General features: G+C 46.6%; 1 long non-coding RNA gene across 1 annotated transcript; it reads left to right on the plus strand.

Moving 5' to 3' along the window:
• Positions 1-12,683: 12,683 nt before the first annotated feature.
• Positions 12,684-13,599, plus strand: LOC311126439. Its single transcript, XR_014612982.1, has 3 exons — positions 12,684-12,776; positions 13,160-13,238; positions 13,486-13,599. It is a non-coding gene; the product is annotated as an uncharacterized lncRNA (long non-coding RNA).
• Positions 13,600-14,171: the final 572 nt, after the last annotated feature.

The following is a 14,171-nucleotide window of genomic DNA, read 5'->3' on the forward strand; positions in this document are numbered from 1 at the left end:
GACTTAAAAATGCAACTTTATGGCTTCTGTTATGTAGTCCCAGTGCTTATTGTTGATGGGCAGGTTGATGAACTCATTGTGGGAACTAATGTGTTGAAGTCTCTGATTAGACAGTGAGTTTCTATGTGCTCACGCAGGTGCCCGAGAGCTGTGGCTGCACCAAGGGCTAAGCTATTGTGTGTTGTCTCTTCGTGTACAGGTATGTCATTTATTTTGTCAGAATTATGTTGTAAATCATTTTACTTGTATTGTATAGTGTGTTGTTAGGCACTGAATGTGTCCCCTGTCGGTCTGTCCCCCTGTCGGTCTGTCACCTGTTTTTCTGTCTGTGTCCCAGGAGCCAGAGTAAATGCCAAAGACAACAAGTGGCTCACTCCTCTGCACCGGGCCTTGGCTTCCTGCAGTGAGGTACGTGTACTGATACTGTCAGCCCTCACACACACTCCTGTGCATATGTGTTTGACTGTTAAGTGTGTTGTGATTTTTAAATGCACTTTAAACAAAGTTGAACATGATTTGTTCAACTTTGGACTGTGGTCCTCTGTAGCTCAGCTGGTAGAGCACGGCGCTTGTAACGCCAAGGTAGTGGGTTCGATCCCCGGGACCACCCATACACAAAAATGTATGCACGCACGACTGTAAGTCGCTTTGGATAAAAGTGTCTGTTAATGGCATATTATTATTATTATTTGAACTGTGTTCCTGTAGGAGGCTGTCCAGGTGTTATTGAAACACTCTGCTGATGTGAACGCCAGGGACAAGAACTGGCAAACGCCGCTCCACATCGCTGCGGCCAATAAGGCAGTCCGCTGGGCCGAGGCCCTGGTCCCTCTCCTCAGCAACGTGAACGTGTCAGACCGGGCCGGGCGCACGGCGCTGCACCATGCAGCCTTCAGTGGACACCAGGAGGTTAGCAATTAGCATGGACATGATTACACACTGTAGTCTACACTTTATACCTGTCCTATCCCCATGTTGAGCTTACTGTGCATCCGATTACTTACAATGGTTGAATGTAGGGCTGTGACGGTAATTGGATAACCGTGACATTGACGGTTTTGGATGAAGAACACCATGAAAATAAAATTACCGTCAAAACCAAAAAGAAGTATGATTTTCTCTCCATAAAATGTTTTATCACCTTTATTTTAATGTAGATATACTTTATCCATAGCGGGAGTGTTAACTATTGATTATATGGTATTGTTTTGCTGACTTAGTTGGAGGAGATATAGACAGTTTAATAGATGGACTATCTTTTGATGCACCGCAATCACCAAATCTGCTCTATGCGCGAATAGGAGAGAATCTTTGAAGGTCAATTCAGGTTAATTGAAGAGGGGGGGGGGGGGGTGAGGTGAAAAGTGGGGACCGGGGGTAACTATAGTACCTCTAGATCTATAGCCTACAGGCTGGGGGTGGGTGGGTAGCCTCTGACCTCTGACCTTCACCTCTGACCTTTTTCATTGTTACAGTAGATCAGAGGAGTGAGGTGAAAAAGATGGCTCTCATAGCAAAAAAAAAAACATAACAACCTGTTTGGGCACATTTCAGTTTCACACCTAACGACGATGGAGAACCAGATGACTTGGCCAGCCTGTTTGCAGAATATGCGCAAAACCCATAGGCTACCTACTAAGAATTCCAGCACCACAAACGGGACACCGATAAGTGGCGAGCACTGCCAGACACTGGAACTCGTTATTTAGTCATAGGAATGGTGCCTTTACGAACGGTGGAGAAACCCGCCTTCAAATAAATGCTCTGGAAATTTGACAGACTATACGAGTTACCGGGGAGAAAGTATTTGTCTCAAACAGCGGTCCCTACCTTGTTCAACAAGGTGAAGGGGGAGGTTCAGGCATGTCACGGTTTCGGCCGAGGCGGCTCCTCCTCCTTGTTCGGGCAGGTTTCGCCGGTCGTCGTCTCCGGAGTTCTAGCTGCCACCGCTCGATGTTTCTTGTTTGTTTGGTTTTGTCTGTTAGTCACACCTGTTTTGTGTTAGGTCTCATTTAGCACCCTATTTAGTTTCCTTGTTGTTAGGTTTGTGTTGTGTGTGATTGTTCGTGTCGTGGTTGCGCTACCCGTGTCGGTACGCTATTTTTCCTGAGCTTCCTCCTCGTTTTGTGAGGAGAGATTTACGCACCTGTGTGTGCGCTTGTATTTTACGCCTGTGTGCGTCTTTTGCCTCCGGGCTGTTTTGGATTAATTTTCGTGCTCAGTAAAGTCTTGTTGGACTTACCCTCTGCTGCCTGCGCCTGATTCTACACCACACCCATACACAGCACCGTGACAAGGCAGAGCTAAAGGACGTAGATTTGTTTATTTTTGCACTGAATATGGACATGTGGTCAAGTGTAAATATGACTCCTTACATGAACCTAACAGTGCACTATCTGACGAAAGACTGGACACTGAAATCCAACTGTTTGGAAACAACCTACATTCCGGAATTCCTTGACTGGGCCCTTGACGAAAATCTAATGTCCTGTATCGCCACAGACAACAGGGCCAACATTGTGGCTGAAGTGAGGCAACTGAACTGGCCTTGGCTAAATTGCTTTGGCCACAATCTCCATCTCGCTGTCACCATCAATGTGAAGCCAGAGCACAGGCCGTGTTCTAGGCCTATGTAGAACTCTGGTGGGCACTTTTTAGCAGAGCTGGCGATTTAAAAGAGGGACCTAGTAAGGCCCAGACCGAGCTGAACCTCCCAATTCACAACCTCATTCTTGTGAGAAATTAAGTTTTAATAACTAAGCTGTAATAACCATTTATAGGCTATTCAATGTTAAAAGAATAAGCTATGCAAAATTATTGTTCATGAATAATTGTAATTCAGATGCCCGAGCAAATAAACAAACAAAATAGGCTAGTTTCCTTGAATCACTTAATGTTGCATTACCATAGGCCCATTGTTTTATTTAGCCAATCATACTCTAATTAAACCACTGATTATAATGAGTTAATAATGAGAATATAGAACATATTCTGGGAATCCTACATGTTACGTGTGTATACTATACCAGAAAGCATGATCATTAGCTTCTTCTGGATTGTTTTAAATCGCGTAGCCTGTCGGAAGGCAGCGGGTGCGGCGAATAGGCTTCCAAATAGATGACTGTTGAGTTGTGAATGTCAGTGAAAGAGAGGCTCAACCAGGCATATCGCAATTTTTCAAAATACAATGGAGGGAAAACAGTTTGGAAAGCAATTGGCTTATTGCTTCAAAGAGAAGAAGATGAAAATACTAATGTCTTTTTAATGATCAAAATCCTCAACTTAATTGAGGGAACAGTATTATTGGCATCGGCTATATCCCCGGTGAGTGTGCATATTCACTGTCTTTATCACTGGGTCAGTGCCACTTGAAAGTCGTGTTGAAAAAGATTCTGCTAATCTCTCTAGTCATATAAAGTGTAGTAGAATTGCGTGATTTTAAAATAATAAAAGGCCACATTTTTCCAGTGAAAAGAAACCTACTCCACCACCCGCTGCATTGAACAGCCTGTGATTGAGTTATATTATTAGCCTAAATTATGACTATCCAATTTACTAATCACATTAGGAATAGTCAGCTATTTTACATAAGTTCCGAGCTGGTCATGGGTGCACTTCAGCCACGCTCAAGGTCCTAAACGATATTATAACCGCAATTGATAATAGACAGTACTGTGCAGCCGTCTTCATCGACCTGGCCAAGGCTTTCGACTCTGTCAACCACCGCATTCTTATTGGCAGACTAAATAGCCTTGGTTTCTCAAATGACTGCCTCGCCTGGTTCACCAACTACTTCTCAGATAGAGTTCAGTGTGTCAAATCGGAGGGCCTGTTGTCTGGACCTATGGCAGTCTCTATGGGGGTGCCACAGGGTTCAATTCTTGGGCCGACACTTTTCTCCGTGTATATCAATGATGTCGCTCTTGCTGCTGGTGACTCTCAGATCCACCTCTACGCAGACGACACCATTTTGTATACATCTGGCCCTTCATTGGACACTGTGTTAACAAACCTCCAAACGAGCTTCAATGCCATACAACACTCCTTCAGTAGCCTCCAACTGCTCTTAAACACTAGTAAAACTAAATGTATGCTTTTCAATCGAACGCTGCTGGCACCCGCCCACCCGACTAGAATCACCACTCTCGACGGGTATGACCTAGAGTATGTGGACAACTACAAATACCTAGGTGTCTGTTTAGACTGTAAACTCTCCTTCCAGACTCACATAAAGAATCTCCAATCCAAAGTTAAATCTAGAATCGGCTTCCTATTTCGCAAACAAAGCCTCCTTCACTCATGCTGCCAAACATGCCCTCGTAAAACTGACTATCCTACCGATCCTTGACTTCGGCGATGTCATTTACAAAATAGCCTCCAACACTCTACTCAGCAAACTGGATGTAGTCTATCACAGTGCCATCCGTTTTGTCTCCAAAGCCCCATACACTACCCACCACTGTGACCTGTACGCTCTTGTTGGCTGGTCCTCACTACATGTTCGTCGTCAAACCCACTGGCTCCAGGCCATCTATAAATCACTGCTAGGCAAATCCCCGCCTTATCTTAGCTCATTGGTCACCATAGCAGCACCCACCCGTAGTCTGCGCTCCAGCAGGTATATCTCACTGGTCATTCCCAAAGCCAACACTCCTTTGGCCGCCATTCCTTCCAGTTCTCTGCTGCCAATGACTGGAACGAATTGCAAAAATCTCTGAAGCTGGAGACTCTTATCTCCCTCACTAACTTTAAGCATCAGTTGTCAGAGCACCTTACCGATCACTGCACCTGTACACAGCCCATCTGAAATTAGCCCACCCAACTACCTCATCCCTATATTGTTATTTATTTTGCTCTTTTGCACCCCGGTATCTCTATTTGCACATAATCTCTTGCACATCTAGCATTCCAGTGTTAATACTATTGTAATTATTTTGCACTATAGCCTATTTATTGCCTTACCTCCATAACTTGCTACATTTGCACACACTGTATATATATTTTCTGTTGTATTTTTGACTTTATGTTTTTTTACCCCAAATGTAACTCTGTGTTGTTTTTATCGCACTGCTTTGCTTTATCTTGGCCAGGTCGCAGTTTTAAATGAGAACTTGTTCTCAACTGGCTTACCTGGTTAAATAAAGGTGAACCATTTTTTTTTTTTTAAATAAGTTTGCAAATGTGATGATGCATGGAATGCTTGATATTTTTCATGGAGAAAATTAGCTTCCCCAAACTTGAGAGCAAGACTGGCCTAAACGCGCTAATGTTTTCCTTTGCTAATGTCCGTCCCGCCCCCCTGTCAGCTGTCAGTTTTGTCGATGACCACGTACATAAGACACGCCAATCACCGACACCTGAAGTTCCATGACCATCACAGCCCTAGTTGTATGCTTGAGTTTGTTCAGAGGAGGCTTTTAATAAAATCCGATCTGAGTGTGAAATGCCTTACTGAGGGTAAATGGAAGCTCCTCTTGTGCCCGGCTCAGCCTTATACAGTTTAAGGTACTTTACCGTATCCATTTCAGTAAGGCCAGATTGTCCAAATTCTACCCAAATATTGATGGTACATGTGACAGGTGTAAAAGCTCCTTGGCGGACTTGACCCACATGTTCTGGTCCTGTCCCCGTCTGGCAGATTATTTGTCCACTATTTAAAACCCTTTCTGAAGCATTTGATATAAAGTTGCAGCCTAGTGCAGAAATTGCTATTTTTGGAGTACCAAACAACAATCCTTCTCTGACCAATAGACAGCTAGATGCCATTGCCTTTGCCTCCATGTTAGCCCGCAGAAGGATTTTATTGGATTGGAAATCTATCAATCCTCCCTTAGCCTCTCTTTGGCTCAAAGATCTGAAGCTGTTCCTAAAATGAGAAAAAATGAAGTTACCATTCGAGGGTCAACCAACTCATTTTATTCCTCCTGGGACCCGATGATATCCTATTTTGAACAGCTCCAAACACTTCCTCCAGATTAGTACTCTTGGCCCCACCTTGAGATTACTGCTATATAGGCCTATAAAATCACTTAATCACCTGAAATTGTTAGGCTATTACATTTTTGCTTGAAGTAACATTGTTGTATACTTTTGTTTTGTTTTCTGACATGTAACTCAATTACTTTCCCTTTCTTTTTAAATGTGTTTGGAGGCATTCTGGGGGGAGGGGGAGGTCAAAGGGGGACTAAAAGGGGAGAAATGTACCATGTCTTTACATGTTATCTTTCATTCATTGTGAATACAAAATATATAATTTTAAAGGGAAGGCTTTGAAGCCAGATTTAGCGGATTTTGCTGTTTAGTTTTCCTCAACCTGTGTTTTGTTTCTCTCTCCTCTCCCTGTTAGATGGTGAGGCTGCTTCTCTCCAGAGGAGCCAACATTAATGCCTTTGACAAGAAGGATCGCCGAGCAATCCACTGGGCTGCTTACATGGGTGATGAGTTTACCACATCATTTACATTCTGACTAATGTCCTTTATACCAATGAATGAATGAATGAATGGACTGTGTGTTAGTCTCACAGCTCAGCTGTATGAGCCACGTCTAGTGTGTTATTATGTCAGAATCATGTACTAAGTAGGTTGATTAGATGTTTTCAGTTGTACTAACATGATGTAGGTGTTGCTTATGGTGCTGTGTACCACTGTAAACTAATCTATCTCTCCCTCTCTCTGCCTATCTCTCTGTGTTTGTATCTCTGTTTCTCTCTTAACCCCCTTACTATCTCCCTCTCCTCTCTCTCTCTCTCTCTCTCTCTCTCTCTCTCTCTCTCTCTCTCTCTCTCTCTCTCTCTCTCTCTCTCTCTCTCTCTCTCTCTCTCTCTATTTATCCCTCCCCCTCTCTCTCTACCATAGGGCACATTGAGGTGGTGAAACTGCTGGCCTCTCATGGATCAGAGGTGTCCTGTAAAAACAAGAAGGCCTACACCCCTCTCCACTCTGCAGCCTCCAGTGGAATGATCAGTGTGGTCAAGTACCTCCTGGACCTTGGTGTGGATGTGAGTCAACACGCATTCAAATGTGTAGGGGGTTTTCATAATAGTAATGAAGAGAGAGAGGTTAGAGCCAGTGATTTGGACCAGGGGGTTTTCATAACCAAGTAATGAAGAGAGAGAGGTTGGACCAGGGGGTTTTCATAACCAAGTAATGAAGAGAGAGAGGTTGGACCAGGGGGTTTTCATAACCAAGTAATGAAGAGAGAGAGGTTGGACCAGGGGGTTTTCAGAACCAAGTAATGAAGAGAGAGAGGTTGGACCAGGGGGTTTTCATAACCAGGTAATGAAGAGAGAGAGGTTGGACCAGGGGGTTTTCATAACCAAGTAATGAAGAGAGAGAGGTTGGACCAGGGGGTTTTCATAACCAAGTAATGAAGAGAGAGAGGTTGGACCAGGGGTTTTCAGAACCAAGTAATTTACATTTACATTTTAGTCATTTAGCAGACGCTCTTATCCAGAGCGACTTACAGGAGCAATTAGGGTTAAGTGCCTTGCTCAAGGGCACATTTACGTCATTTAGCAGATGCTCTTATCCAGAGCGACTACAAACACCCTATAGCCAGTGGGATAACCACTTTACAATTATACTTTTTTTTTGGGGGGGGGGGGGGGGGGTAGAAGGATTACTTTATCCTATCCCAGGTGTTCCTTAAAGAGGTGGGGTTTCAAATGTCTCCGGAAGGTGGTGAGTGACTCCGCTGTCCTGGCGTCGTGAGGGAGCTTGTTCCACCATTGGGGTGCCAGAGCAGCGAACAGCTTTGACTGGGCTGAGCGGGAACTATGCTTCCGCAGAGGAAGGGGAGCCAGCAGGCCAGAGGTGGATGAACGCAATGCCCTCGCCTGGGTGTAAGGACTGATCAGAGCCTGAAGGTACGGAGGTGCCGTTCCCCTCACTGCTCCATAGGCAAGCACCATGGTCTTGTAACGGATGCGAGCTTCAACTGGAAGCCAGTGGAGTGTGCGGAGGAGGGGGGTGACGTGAGAGAACTTGGGAAGGTTGAACACCAGACGGGCTGCGGCATTCTGGATGAGTTGTAGGGGTTTAATGGCACAGGCAGGGAGCCCAGCCAACAGCGAGTTGCAGTAATCCAGACGGGAGATGACAAGTGCCTGGATTAGGACCTGTGCCGCTTCCTGTGTAAGGCAGGGTCGTACTCTCCGAATGTTGTAGAGCATGAACCTGCAGGATCGGGTCACCGCCTTGATGTTGGCGGAGAACGACAGGGTGTTGTCCAGGGTCACGCCAAGGCTCTTCGCACTCTGGGAGGAGGACACAACGGAGTTGTCAACCGTGAATGCGAGATCATGGAACGGGCAGTCCTTCCCCGGGAGGAAGAGCAGCTCCGTCTTGCCAGGGTTCAGCTTGAGGTGGTGATCCGTCATCCATACTGATATGTCGGCCAGACATGCAGAGATGCGATTCGCCACCTGGTTATCAGAAGGGGGAAAGGAGAAGATTAGTTGTGTATCGTCAGCGTAGCAATGATAGGAGAGGCCATGTGAGGATATGACAGAGCCAAGTGACTTGGTGTATAGGGAGAAAAGGAGAGGGCCTAGAACTGAGCCCTGGGGGACACCAGTGGTGAGAGCACGTGGTGCGGAGACAGCTTCTCGCCACGCCACTTGGTAGGAGCGACCGGTCAGGTAGGACGCAATCCAGGAGTGAGCCGCGCCGGAGATGCCCAGCTCGGAGAGGGTGGAGAGGAGGATCTGATGGTTCACTGTATCAAAGGCAGCAGACAGGTCTAGAAGGACAAGAGCAGAGGAGAGAGAGTTAGCTTTAGCAGTGCGGAGAGCCTCCGTGACACAGAGAAGAGCAGTCTCAGTTGAATGACCAGTCCTGAAACCTGACTGGTTTGGATCAAGAAGGTCATTCTGAGAGAGATAGCAAGAGAGTTGGCTAAAGACGGCACGCTCAATAGTTTTGGAAAGAAAAGAAAGAAGGGATACTGGTCTGTAGTTGTTGACATCAGTGGGATCGAGTGTTGGTTTTTTGAGAAGGGGTGCAACTCTCGCTCTCTTGAAGACGGAAGGGACATGGCCAGCGGTCAAGGATGAGTTGATCAGCGAGGTGAGGTAGGGGAGAAGGTCACCGGAGATGGTCTGGAGAAGAGAGGAGGGGATGGGGTCAAGCGGGCAGGTTGTTGGGCGGCCTGCAGTCACTAGTCGCAAGATTTTATCTGGAGAGAGAGGGGAGAAAGAAGTCAAAGCATAGGGTAGGGCAGTGTGAGCAGGACCAGCAGTGTCATTAGACTTAACAAACGAGGATCGGATGTCGTCAACCTTTTTTTCAAAGTGGTTGACAAAGTCATCCACAGAGAGGGGGGGGGGGGGGGGGGGGGGGATTCAGCAGTGAGGAGAATGTGGCAAAGAGCTTCCTAGGGTTAGAGGCAGATGCTTGGAATTTAGAGTGGTAGAAAGTGGCCTTAGCAGCAGAAACAGATGAAGAAAATGTAGAGAGGAGGGAGTGAAAAGATGCCAGGTCGGCAGGGAGTCTAGTTTTCTTCCATTTCCGCTCAGCTGCCCGGAGCTCTGTTCTGTGAGCTCGCAATGAGTCATCAAGCCACAGAGCTGGAGGGGAGGACCGAGCCGGCCGGGAGGATAGGGGACACAGGGAGTCAAAGGATGCAGAAAGGGAGGAGAGGAGGGTTGAGGAGGCAGAATCAGGAGATTGGAGGGAGAAGGATTGAGCAGAGGGAAGAGATGATAGGATGGAAGAGGAGAGAGTAGTGGGAGAGAGAGAGCGAAGGTTGCGGCGGCGCGTTACCATCTGTGTAGGGGCAGAGTGAGTAGTGTTGGAGGAGAGCGAGAGAGAAAAGGATACAAAGTAGTGGTCGGAGACATGGAGGGGAGTTGCAGTGAGATTAGTAGAAGAGCAACATCTAGTAAAGATGAAGTCAAGCGTATTGCCTGCCTTGTGAGTGGGGGGGGATGGTGAGAGGGTGAGGTCAAAAGAGGAGAGGAGTGGAAAGAAGGAGGCAGAGAGAAATGAGTCAAATGTAGACGTGGGGAGGTTGAAATCCCCCAAAACTGTGAAGGGTGAGCCATCCTCAGGAAAGGAACTTATCAAGGCGTCAAGCTCATTGATGAACTCTCCAAGGGAACCTGGAGGGCGATAGATGACAAGGATATTAAGCTTAAATGGGCTAGTGACTGTGACAGCGTGGAATTCAAATGAGGAGATAGACAGATGGGTTAGGGGAAAAATTGAGAATGACCACTTGGGAGAGATGAGGATTCCTGTGCCACCACCCCTCTGACCAGATGCTCTCGGGGTATGCGAGAACACATGGTCAGACGAGGAGAGGGCAGTAGGAGTAGCAGTGTTTTCAGTGGTAATCCATGTTTCCGTCAGTGCCAGGAAGTCGAGGGACTGGAGGGTGGCATAGGCTGGGATGAAGTCAGCCTTGTTGGCGGCAGAACGGCAGTTCCACAGGCTGCCTGAGGTGTGTGGTGCGTGCAGGGACCACCAGGTTAGAGAGGCAGCAGCCACGCGGTGTGGGGCGTTTGTGTAGCCTGTGCGGAGAGGAGAGAACAGGGATAGGCAGAGGCATAGTTGACAGGCTGCAGCAGATGGCTACAATAATGCAGAGGAGATCGGGATGAAATGAACTAAACATCAGGGAAAGGAGAGAGCAGGCCTCCCTCACCAAAAAAAAATATATATATATAACTCTCCCAACTTCCACCTCAGAAACTATAATTGTTTCACTGAACCACCCGAGTAAAACTCTCCCAACTTCCACTTTAGAAATTAGAATTGTTGTAAACTACAGCAGACTGTTATCAGTAGCTATAATTAAGTACAGCAGCTACCAACCACCTAACGTTAATGCCTCGGATGAGGTTAGAAAAACAGCTGAATGGTAGCAGCTAGCTGGCTCAATCACAGGTACTCTTAACCATGAAATAACATTGGAAACAATTAACCATAGTTGCAAAGAGTTACCAGTAGCTACCCGCTAGCTAGCTAGCTAGCTTTGTTGGTCCAAGTAGTGGGTAGGCTAGCCTCGTGCTTCGCCGGAGTCCGCCGAATACAGTCCTTACCTACAATAATTACCTACAATAACCTTCAATAACTACCTGAGTAAGCTACCTATAATACCAAACTACAATACCTACCTACAATCTAAATACATGGTTTAAGCTTAACTCAACACCATATAAGAAGCCAAGCTTACCTTTCATAACGCAGCAACGATTAAACGTTGGGTAGCTAGCACAAAGATATTGTATTTAGCTACCACAGCCTGCTGGTAGTGTTGGCTGGCTAGCAATGGCTACTGTGTTGACTTTGTTTGAAAAACGGCGTCGCTGCGAACGAATGTAGCTGGCTAAAAGGATATTGTTTTTAGTTGCAACCGTTGCTATTAGCAACTCACCAGCTAATCCAGGAGGTGAGTTAGCTAGCTAGCTTAGTAATGAAGAGAGAGAGGTTGGACCAAGGGGTTTTCATAACCAAGTGATGAAGAGAGAGAGGTTGGACCAGGGGGTTTTCATAACCAAGTAATGAAGAGAGAGAGGTTGGACCAGGGGGGTTTCAGAACCAAGTAATGAAGAGAGAGAGGTTGGACCAGGGGGTTTTCATAACCAAGTAATGAAGAGAGAGAGGTTGGACCAGGGGGTTTTCAGAACCAAGTAATGAAGAGAGAGAGGTTGGACCAGGGGGTTTTCATAACCAAGTAATGAAGAGAGAGAGGTTGGACCAGGGGTTTTTCAGAACCAAGTAATGAAGAGAGAGAGGTTGGACCAGGGGTTTTTCATAACCAAGTAATGAAGAGAGAGAGGTTGGACCAGGGGTTTTTCAGAACCAAGTAATGAAGAGAGAGAGGTTGGACCAGGGGGTTTTCATAACCAAGTAATGAAGAGAGAGAGGTTGGACCAGGGGGTTTTCATAACCAAGTAATGAAGAGAGAGAGGTTGGACCAGGGGGTTTTCATAACCAAGTAATGAAGAGAGAGAGGTTGGACCAGGGGGTTTTCAGAACCAAGTAATGAAGAGAGAGAGGTTGGACCAGGGGTTTTTCATAACCAAGTAATGAAGAGAGAGAGGTTGGACCAGGGGTTTTTCAGAACCAAGTAATGAAGAGAGAGAGGTTGGACCAGGGGGTTTTCAGAACCAAGTAATGAAGAGAGAGAGGTTGGACCAGGGGGTTTTCATAACCAAGCAATGAAGAGAGAGAGGTTGGACCAGGGTTTTTTCAGAACCAAGTAATGAAGAGAGAGAGGTTGGACCAGGGGGTTTTCATAACCAAGTAATGAAGAGAGAGAGGTTGGACCAGGGGTTTTTCAGAACCAAGTAATGAAGAGAGAGAGGTTGGACCAGGGGGTTTTCATAACCAAGTAATGAAGAGAGAGAGGTTGGACCAGGGGGTTTTCATAACCAAGTAATGAAGAGAGAGAGGTTGGACCAGGGGGTTTTCAGAACCAAGTAATGAAGAGAGAGAGGTTGGACCAGGGGGTTTTCAGAACCAAGTGACCTGATCAGGAATGTATTGTTTTGTTCTCTCCCCCCCCCCCCCCCCCTCTCTCTCTCTCTCCACTCTTTTCCCTCCCTTGCTCCCTCCAGATAAATTAGCCCAATGGGTACGGTAACACCCCCCTCCACGTGGCATGCTACAACGGGCATGATGTGGTGGTGAATGAGCTGATCGAGTGTGGCGCCAACGTGAACCAGGTGTACGAGAAGGGTTTCGCCCCACTCCACTTCACGGCCGCCTCGCGCCATGGGGCGCTCTGCCTGGAGCTGCTGGTGGGCAACGGGGCCCTCGTCAACATCAAGGTGAGGAGACCGGATGACCAACACTGTGTCTGAACTAAATAACACCCTATTCCCTATGTAGTGCACTACTTTTGACCAGGGGCCCATAGAGCAAGGAGCCGTGATGACACTGCCTGTGTCCCAAATGGCACCCTGTTCCCTTTATAAGTACACTACTTTGGTTCAAAAAGTAGTGTACTTATAAATAGGGTGCCATTTGGGACGCACACACTGACGCAGCACATGGCTTAGTATTTGGCCCTGGTCTACATTCAAATACCAATGGAATAGGCCTAACAATGCAAACTAAATGCCATCAAGCGCTCCTCCAATACGTGTTTGATTTTGCCTGTGGTCAGCAGCACAGACTGCCGTGTGAACCATCTTTGTCTTTCTATCTGCAGAGTAAAGATGGAAAGACCCCCCTCCACATGACGGCCATCCACGGACGCTTCTCCAGATCTCAAGCCATCATCCAGAATGGTGAGTCGCTGTGAATGCTCTCAACTGAATATATATGAACCAGTAGGCTCTTCAGCATTGTCTTTTGTCTTCAAACCATGATTCACTGGCACAGAGCAATGTTACTTGCAATGTGGTTGAACATGAAGCTTCATGAGGCCTCTAGGGTCAAGTGGTTGACGTGTGTGTGTGTCTGTGTGTGTGTATGTGTGTGTGTCTGTGTGTGTCTGTGTGTGTCTGTGTGTGTGTGTGTGTGTGTGTTCTGTAGGTGCTGAGATCGACTGTGAAGAAAATAATGGAAACACACCTCTGCACATCTCTGCTCGCTACGGCCATGAGTTACTCATCAATACACTCATCACGAACGGAGCTGACACAGCCAAGTGAGAACACACACAGTTTCCAGCAAAAATGCAACATGCATCTGCAATTCTGTCATTGACCGAATTCCCGCTTGGAGACTATGCTCAACACATTGTGGTGTGTGGTGGGTTGATAGACAGGGCATTGCAGCATGCTGATGTGTTGATCTGCTGTGGGGTTTAATGAGGACTGTGATGTGGTGCTGTTTCCAATCTTAGCTGAATCAACTGTAAGTCGCTCTGGATAAGAGTGTCTGCTTAAAGTCTAAAATGTAAAAATGTGTTGCAGGCGAGGCGTCCATGGGATGTTCCGCCTCCACCTGTCTGCTCTCAGTGGGTTCTCTGACTGCTGTCGGAAGCTCCTCTCATCAGGCTTTGATATAGACACCCCTGACGACTTTGGAAGGACCTGTTTACATGCTGCAGCAGCTGTTGGGTGAGTGGACTGGTCCAGGCTTTACACCAAGGAATATTTAGTTCATGAACTGGAAAGCCACCAGAAAGAACAAACACATATTCACACTCTTGCATTTCACATTGTTTAGCAGTATAAAAAAATCGTATAGATCATTAGTGCAGTATAATTTCTGTA

This window comes from Coregonus lavaretus (genome assembly GCF_964263955.1).
Source record: "Coregonus lavaretus genome assembly, contig: HAP1_SCAFFOLD_385, whole genome shotgun sequence".
Classification (NCBI taxonomy): domain Eukaryota; kingdom Metazoa; phylum Chordata; class Actinopteri; order Salmoniformes; family Salmonidae; genus Coregonus; species Coregonus lavaretus.